The 7,371-nt window shown below is 49.5% G+C and overlaps 1 pseudogene; it reads right to left on the bottom strand.

Moving 5' to 3' along the window:
- Nucleotides 1-5,938: 5,938 nt before the first annotated feature.
- Nucleotides 5,939-6,297, bottom strand: LOC112609978 (annotated as a pseudogene).
- Nucleotides 6,298-7,371: the final 1,074 nt, after the last annotated feature.

Genomic DNA, 7,371 nt, shown 5'->3' with positions numbered 1-7,371 from the left:
TTGAGACGGAGTCTCGCGCTGTGTCACCCAGGCTGGAGTGCAGTGGCGATCTCGGCTCACTGCAAGCTCCGCCTCCCAGGTTCAGGCCATTCTCCTGCCTCAGCCTCCGAGTAGCTGGGACTACAGGCGCCCGCCACCACGCCCGGCTAGTTTTTTGTATTTTTAGTAGAGACGGGGTTTCACCATGTTAGCCAGGATGGTCTCGATCTCCTGACCTCGTGATCCGCCCGCCTCGGCCTCCCAAAGTGCTGGGATTACAGGCTTGAGCCACCGCGCCCGGCCCTGAGCACAGTTTTAAAAACAGGTTGGACAGGCACGGTGGCTCACACCTGTAATCCCAGCACTTTGGGAGGCTGAGGCAGATGGATCACTTGAGTCAGGAGTTCGAGACTAGCCTGACCAACATGATGAAATCCCCATCTCTACTAAAAATACAAAAAAAAAAAAAAAAAAAAAAATTAGCTAGCCACAGTGGTGTATATCTGTAATCCCAGCTACTTGGGAGGCTGAAGCAGGAGAATCACTTTGAACCCTGGAGGCGGAGGTTGCAGTGTTGCAGTGAGCCGACATGGTGCCATTACACTCTGGCCTGAGCAACAAGAGCGAAACTCTGTCTCAAAGTAAATAAATAAATAACACATAATGGCTAAGGCAGGTGTGTGAATGTAAGCCATATGTCCAGAAATCCTAAGTGGTTTGGTGTTTCTAGTGTGTGAAATGTAAGAGGCAAGGTGGAAGAAGATGGAGCCAGGGAAGAGGTAGGCCATATCAAGTGACTTTGATGCTGTGCTAAACAACTTGGACTTTATTCTGTAAGTACTAGAGAGTCAGCACATGTTTTTTGTTTGTTAGTTTGTTTTTTGTTTTGTTTTGTTTTATTTTTGAGATGGAGTCTCACTCTATGCCCAGGCTGGAGTGCAGTGGGACAAGCTCAGCTCACTGCAGCCTCTGCCTCCTGGGTTCAAGCAATTTTCCTGCTCAGCCTCCTGAATAGCTGGGATCACAGGTGCGTGCCATCACCCCTGGCTAATTTTTGTATTTTTATTAGAGACAGTTTCACCATGTTGACCAGGCTGGTCTTGAACTCCTGACCTCAGGTAATCTGCCTGCCTCAGTCTCCCAAAGTGCTGGGATTACAGGCATGAGCCACCATGCCTGCCCGGCACATGATTTTAAGCAGTGGGAAATTATGGTCTGACCATATAGAGGCTGATGCAATAGCTTTGAACCAAAGGCAGAACTTAGAAGGCATGGGCAGAAAAATTTAGGAAACAGAGTCAAGTTGATGGACCTTGGTGACTGGATCTAGGAGCCTGGGAGAAGAGAATGAATTGTGTCCCATTTTCTTGTTGAGACAGTGGTGGTAGTTCCAACCAAGAACACTGTTCCTCCTATAACCATAGCCTTCTCCATCTTGGTTGACAGCAATGATATCTTCCAATTGCTCAGGCCTAAAGCCTTGGAGACATTTTGATTTCTATCTTTCATACCTCACATTTTATTGTCGCTACCTCCAAAACACATCCAGAATCTGACCACACATCACCTCAGCTCCTACCATTCTAGTGCAAACCGCCATCATTTCTCCCATGGTTACTGCAATAGCTTCCTAATGGCTCTTCTTACTTCCATCCCTGTGTTCTCTCCCACAGTCTAGTCTCAACAACTCAACCACAGTGATCCTTCTGACACATTAGTCAAATCATGTCCTTCCTCTGCTTAAAATCAAACAATGGTTCCTTATTTCACTCAGCCAATGCCAAAGTCCACAGTGGTTTCATTCCATTACTTCCTTTTTTTGAAACAGAGCTCTTGCTCTGTCACCTAGGCTGGAGTGCAATGGTATGATCTTGGCTCACTGCAACCTCCGCCTCCCAGGTTCACGATTCTCCCACCTCAACCCACTGAGTAGCTGGGATTACAGGCACCTGCCGTCATGCATGCTAATTTTTGTATTTTTGTAGAGACAGGGTTTCACTATGTTGGCCAGGCTGGTCTTGAACTCCTGACCTCAGGTGATCACCCGCCTTGGCCTCCCAAAGTGCTGGGATTACAGGTGTGAGCCACCTTTCTATTACTTCTGACTGCATTTCTTACTACTTTGCTCTTCACTCGTCCTGTCCAATCACATCTGGCTTCCTTGCTGGTACTCATTCGGTTCAGGCACACCCCTGCCTTAGGGTTTCTTATTGGAAAATGACACAAGGTTTCCCTCTGTAGCCTAGGTTGGAGTGCAGTGCGGTAATCACGGCTCACTGCAGTCCTCAACTCCTGGGTTTAAGCGATTCTCCTGCCTCAGATTCACATGCTACCAGCTTATGTTATTTTATTTTATTTTGAGACACAGTCTCACTCTGTTGCCCAGGCTGGAGTGCAGTGGCGCCATCTGGGCTCACTGCAACCTCTGCCTTCCGGGTTCAAATGAGATTCTCCTGCCTCAGATTCCTGGGTACTTGGGATTACAAGTACCCACCACCATGCCCAGCTAATTTTTGTATTTTTAATAGAGATGGAGTTTCACCATGATGGGCAGGCTGGTCTCAAACTTCTGACCTCAGATGATCTGTCTGCCTCAGTCTCCCAAATTGCTGGGATTATAGGCATGAGCCGCTGTGCCCAGCGCCACCAGCTAATTTTTAAATGTTTTGTAGAGATGGACTCTCCCTGTGTTGCTCAGGTGGGTCTCAGACTCCTGGGCTCAAGGGATCCTCCTGCTTCAACCTCCCAAAGTGTTGGGATTACAGATGTGAGCCACTATGCCTGGTTTCATGTCAATATCTTTAATGAGGCCTACACTGACCATCCTCTCTCTCTCTCTCTCTCTCTGTCTGTCTTTCTGTGTGTGTATTTATTTATTTATTTATTTATTTATTTATTTATTTTGAGACGGAGTTTCACTCTTTATTGCCTAGGCTGGAGTGCAATGGCATGATCTTGGCTCACCACAAACCCTTCTCCCCGGCTTCAAGCCATTCTCCTGCCTCAGCCTCCCAAGTAGCTGGGATTATAGGAATGTGCCACCATGCCCAGCTAATTTTTGTATTTTTAGTAGAGATAGGGTTTTGCCATGTTGACCAGGCTGGTCTCAATCTCCTGACCTCAGTTTATCCCCCCCGCCTTGGCCTCCCGAAGTGCTGGGATTACAGGCATGAGCCACAGCAGCCGGCTGTATTTGTTGTATATAGAAAAATGGGGTCTCTCTGTGTTGTCCAGACTGGAGTGCAGTGGCTATTCACAGGTGTGATCAGGCCAGGCACAGTGGCTCATGCCTGTAATCCCAACCCTTTGGGAGGCTGTGATGGGAGGGTCCCTTGAGTTCGAGAGGTTGAGGCTGAAATCAGCCAGTCTGAAGTCTGGGCAACAGAGTGAGACACTATCTAAAAAATAAAAATAAAAAAGGTGTGATCCTAGCTCTCTGAAGCCTCCAACTCATGGCCTCAAGTGTTCCTCCTCCACTGAAGCCTCCAACTCATGGCCTCAAGTGTTCCTCCTCCACTGAAGCCTCCAACTCCTTCTCTCTCTCTCCTTCTTTCTTTTTTTCTTTTCTTTCTTTCTTTCTTTTTTTTTTTTAGTGATGGGGTCTCGCTTTTTCACCCAGGCTGGAGTGCAGTGGTGGGATCTTGGCTCACTGCAACTTCTGCCTTCCAGGCTCAAGAGATCCTCCCACCTCAACCTCCAGAACAGCTGGGGCTATAGGCATGTGCCACCAAGGCCGGCTAATTTTGGTTGGTTTGTTTTTGTTTTTTGGAGACAGAGTCTTGCTCTGTCGCCCAGGCTGGAGTGTAGAGGCGCAATGCTGGCTCACTGTAACCTCCACCTCCTGGGTTCCAATGATTCTCGTGCCTCAGCCTCCCGAGTAGCTGGGGACTGCAGGCATGGACCACACCTGGCTAAATTTTTTTTTTTTTTTTTTTTTTTTTTTTGAGACGGAGTCTCGCTCTGTCGCCCAGGCTGGAGTGCAGTGGCCGGATCTCAGCTCACTGCAAGCTCCGCCTCCCAGGTTCACGCCATTCTCCTGCCTCAGCCTCCCCAGTAGCTGGGACTACAGGTGTCCGCCACATCGCCCGGCTAGTTTTTTGTATTTTTTAGTAGAGACGGGGCTTCACCGTGTTAGGCAGGATGGTCTCGATCTCCTGACCTCGTGATCCACCCGTCTCGGCCTCCCAAAGTGCTGAGATTACAGGCTTGAGCCACCGCGCCCAGCCACCTGGCTAATTTTTTGTATTTTTAGTAGAGACAGAGTTTTGCCATGTTGCTTGGGCTGGGTCTTCAGCTCCTGAGCTCAGGCACTCTACCAGCCTCGGCCTCCCAAAGTGCTAGAATTACAGGCATGAGCCACCGTGCCTGGCTAATTTCTGTATTTTTAGTAGAGACAGAGTTTTGCTATTTAGGGCAAGCTGGTCTCGAACTCCTGACCTCAAGTAATACAACCACCTTGGCCTCCCAAAGTGGTGATGGAATTACAGGCGTGAGCCACTGCCCCTGGCCCTATTTTTGTTTATCTATTTTTTTGAGACAGAGTTTCAAACTTTCCTGTTCCCCAGGCTGGAGTGCAATGGTGCAATCTCGGCTCACCACAACCTCTGCCTCCCGGGTTTCAAGAGATTCTCCTGCCTCAGACTCCTGACTAGCTGGAATTACAGGCATGTGCCACCACACCAGGCTAATTTTATATTTTTAGTAGAGATGGGGTTTCTCCAATTTGGTCAGGCTGGTCTCAAACTCCCGACCTCAGGTGATCCGACCGCCTTGGCCTCCCAAAGTTCTGGGATTACAGGCGTGAGCCACTGTGCCCGGTCTTATTTATATATTTTTTGAGATGGACCCTGGCTGTATACCCCAGGCTGGAGTGCAGTAGCAGGACTCCGGCTCACTGCAACCTCCACCTCTTTGGTTCAAACGATTCTCTTGCCTCGGCCTCCCGAGTAGCTGGGATTACAGGCACCTGCCACCACGCCCGGCTAATGTTTGTTTGTGTGCTTGGTTTTTTTTTTTTTTTTTTGGTTTTTTGTTTTGTTTTGTTTTTTTGAGACGGAGTCTCACTCTGTCGCCCAGGCTGGAGTGCAGTGGTGAGATCTCGGCTCATTGCAAGCTCCGCCTCCCGGGTTCACGCCATTCTCCTGCCTCAGCCTCCCGAGTAGCTGAGACTAGAGGCGCCCGCCACCACGCCAGTCTAATTTTTTGTATTTTCTGTGGAGAGGGCGGTTCACTGTGATAGCCAGGATGGTCTCGATCTCCTGACCTCATGATCCGCCCGCCTCCGCCTCCCAAAGTGCTGGGATTACAGGCGTAAGCCACCACGCCCGGCTAATGTTTGTATTTTTGTAGAAACCAGGTTTCGCCATTTTGGCCATGTTGGTCTTGAACTCCTGACCTCAGGTGATCTGCCTGCCTTGGCCTCCCAAAGTGTCGGGATAACAGGTGTCAGCCAGCGCGCCCGGCCGATTACCAGCTGATTTATTTATTTATTTTTATTTTTTATTTATTTTTTTTGAGACGGAGTCTCACTCTGTCGCCCAGGCTGGAGTGCGGTGGCCGGATCTCAACTCACTGCAAGCTCCGCCTCCCGGGTTTACGCCATTCTCCTGCCTCAGCCTCCCGAGTAGCTGGGGCTACAGGCGCCCGCCACCTCGCCCGGCTAGTTTTTTGTATTTTTTAGTAGAGACAGGGTTTCACCAGGTTAGCCAGGATGGTCTCGATCTCCTGACCTCGTGATCCGCCCGTCTCGGCCTCCCAAAGTGCTGGGATTACAGGCTTGAGCCACCGCGCCCGGCCACCAGCTGATTTATATATATATACCGGCCGTGGAGGTTGCGGTAAGCCAAGACCGCGCCACTGCACTCCAGCCTGGGCAACAAGAGCGAAACTCTGTCTCAAAAGAAAAAAAAAGAAAAAAGAAAACAAAAAACCTGGTAGTCAATTTACTAAAATAGTTGACTTAAGCATCTGCAGTGGCGACTTCCACCTCAACTCCTGGCTCAATACTGATGGAAGTAACCTGCTTAACAATCTCAGAAGGACTGTGCAAGTCAAAGAGTCGCTTGCGGATTCTCACGTGGAAACGATCCCATGTCTTAGAACCTTCACCACAAAGAGTTTTTCTTGTAGTGATTCTCAAAGTCTTGGCAGACATTCGAACTGGTCCTTTCACTTTGAGATTCTTTTCCTTTGCTCCTCTGATCAAGTCAGCACACACCTACTCCAGGGATTTTATGGTGCAGCTCGTTAAAGTGACTCGAATTCGTGAACTGCCGCCTCCGCCTCCATGGGTGTTTTTCCGGTATCCTTAAAATCCATGGCTACTGCGCGGCTTCCTGACCCACTGGTTCCTGGGCGAGAGCTAACAGCGGTGAGTCGGGAGCAGGAGCGTGAGGATTGGCGATCCGCAACACCTACGACGGCGTCTTTCTCAAAGCGCTATTTATATATATATTTTTTGAGACGGAGTCTAGCTCTGTCGCCCAGGTTGGAGTGCAGTAGAGCGATCTCGGCTCCCTGCCACCTCCGCCTCCCGGGTTCCAGCGATTCTCCTGCCTCAGCCTCCCGAGTAGCTGTAGCTGGGATTACAGGCGCGTGCCACCACGCCCAGCTAATTTTTGTATTTTTAGTAGAGACGGGGTTTCACTGTGTTGGCCAGGCTTGTCTCGATCTCCTGACGTCGTGATCCACCCGCCTCGGCCTCCCAAAGTGCTGGGATTACAAGCGTGAGCCACCAGGCCCCGCCACTATTTGTATTTTACACTTGATCTTGGCCAAAAGGCCAAGAAGCGGTACTATTTATATTTTTATAATACTTATCCCCATCTAACATACTACATACTGCAATTATTTATTATATCTTTTGTTTAGTGTCTAATATCCTCCTCCACCTGCACCCCAGCAGAATGTAAGCTCCATAAGGACAACAATATTGATTTATTTTGTTGTCTGATGTAATCCGCTGTACGCCCTGGACAGAACCTGCTACAAAGTAGGAGCTCAGTAAGTATTTGAATGAATGTATCGTGGCACGGGAAGAACCCAGAAGAAAGGGGCGGCTGAAGCTGTGAAAGGAGCAAGTGGCCTGGCGCGGGGGCTCACGCCTGCAATCCCAGCACTTTGAGAGGCCAAGGCGGGCAGATCACTTGAGGTTACAAATTCGAGACCAGCCTGGCCAACATGGCGAAACCCCATCTCTACTAAAAATACAAAAATTAGCCCAGCGTTGTGGTGGGCGCCTGTGGTCTCAGCTACTCTGAGGCTGAGACAGAGAACTGCTTGAACCCGGGAGACGGAGGTTGCAGCGAGCTGAGAGCGCGCCACTATACTCCAGCCTGGGCAAGAGCGAGACTCCGTCTCAAAAGAAAAAAAAAAAAAAAAAACAACCAACTG

Source organism: Theropithecus gelada, chromosome 16, assembly GCF_003255815.1.
Source record: "Theropithecus gelada isolate Dixy chromosome 16, Tgel_1.0, whole genome shotgun sequence".
In the NCBI taxonomy this organism is placed as follows: Eukaryota; Metazoa; Chordata; class Mammalia; order Primates; family Cercopithecidae; genus Theropithecus; species Theropithecus gelada.
This window is presented reverse-complemented; position numbering and strand designations above follow the sequence as displayed.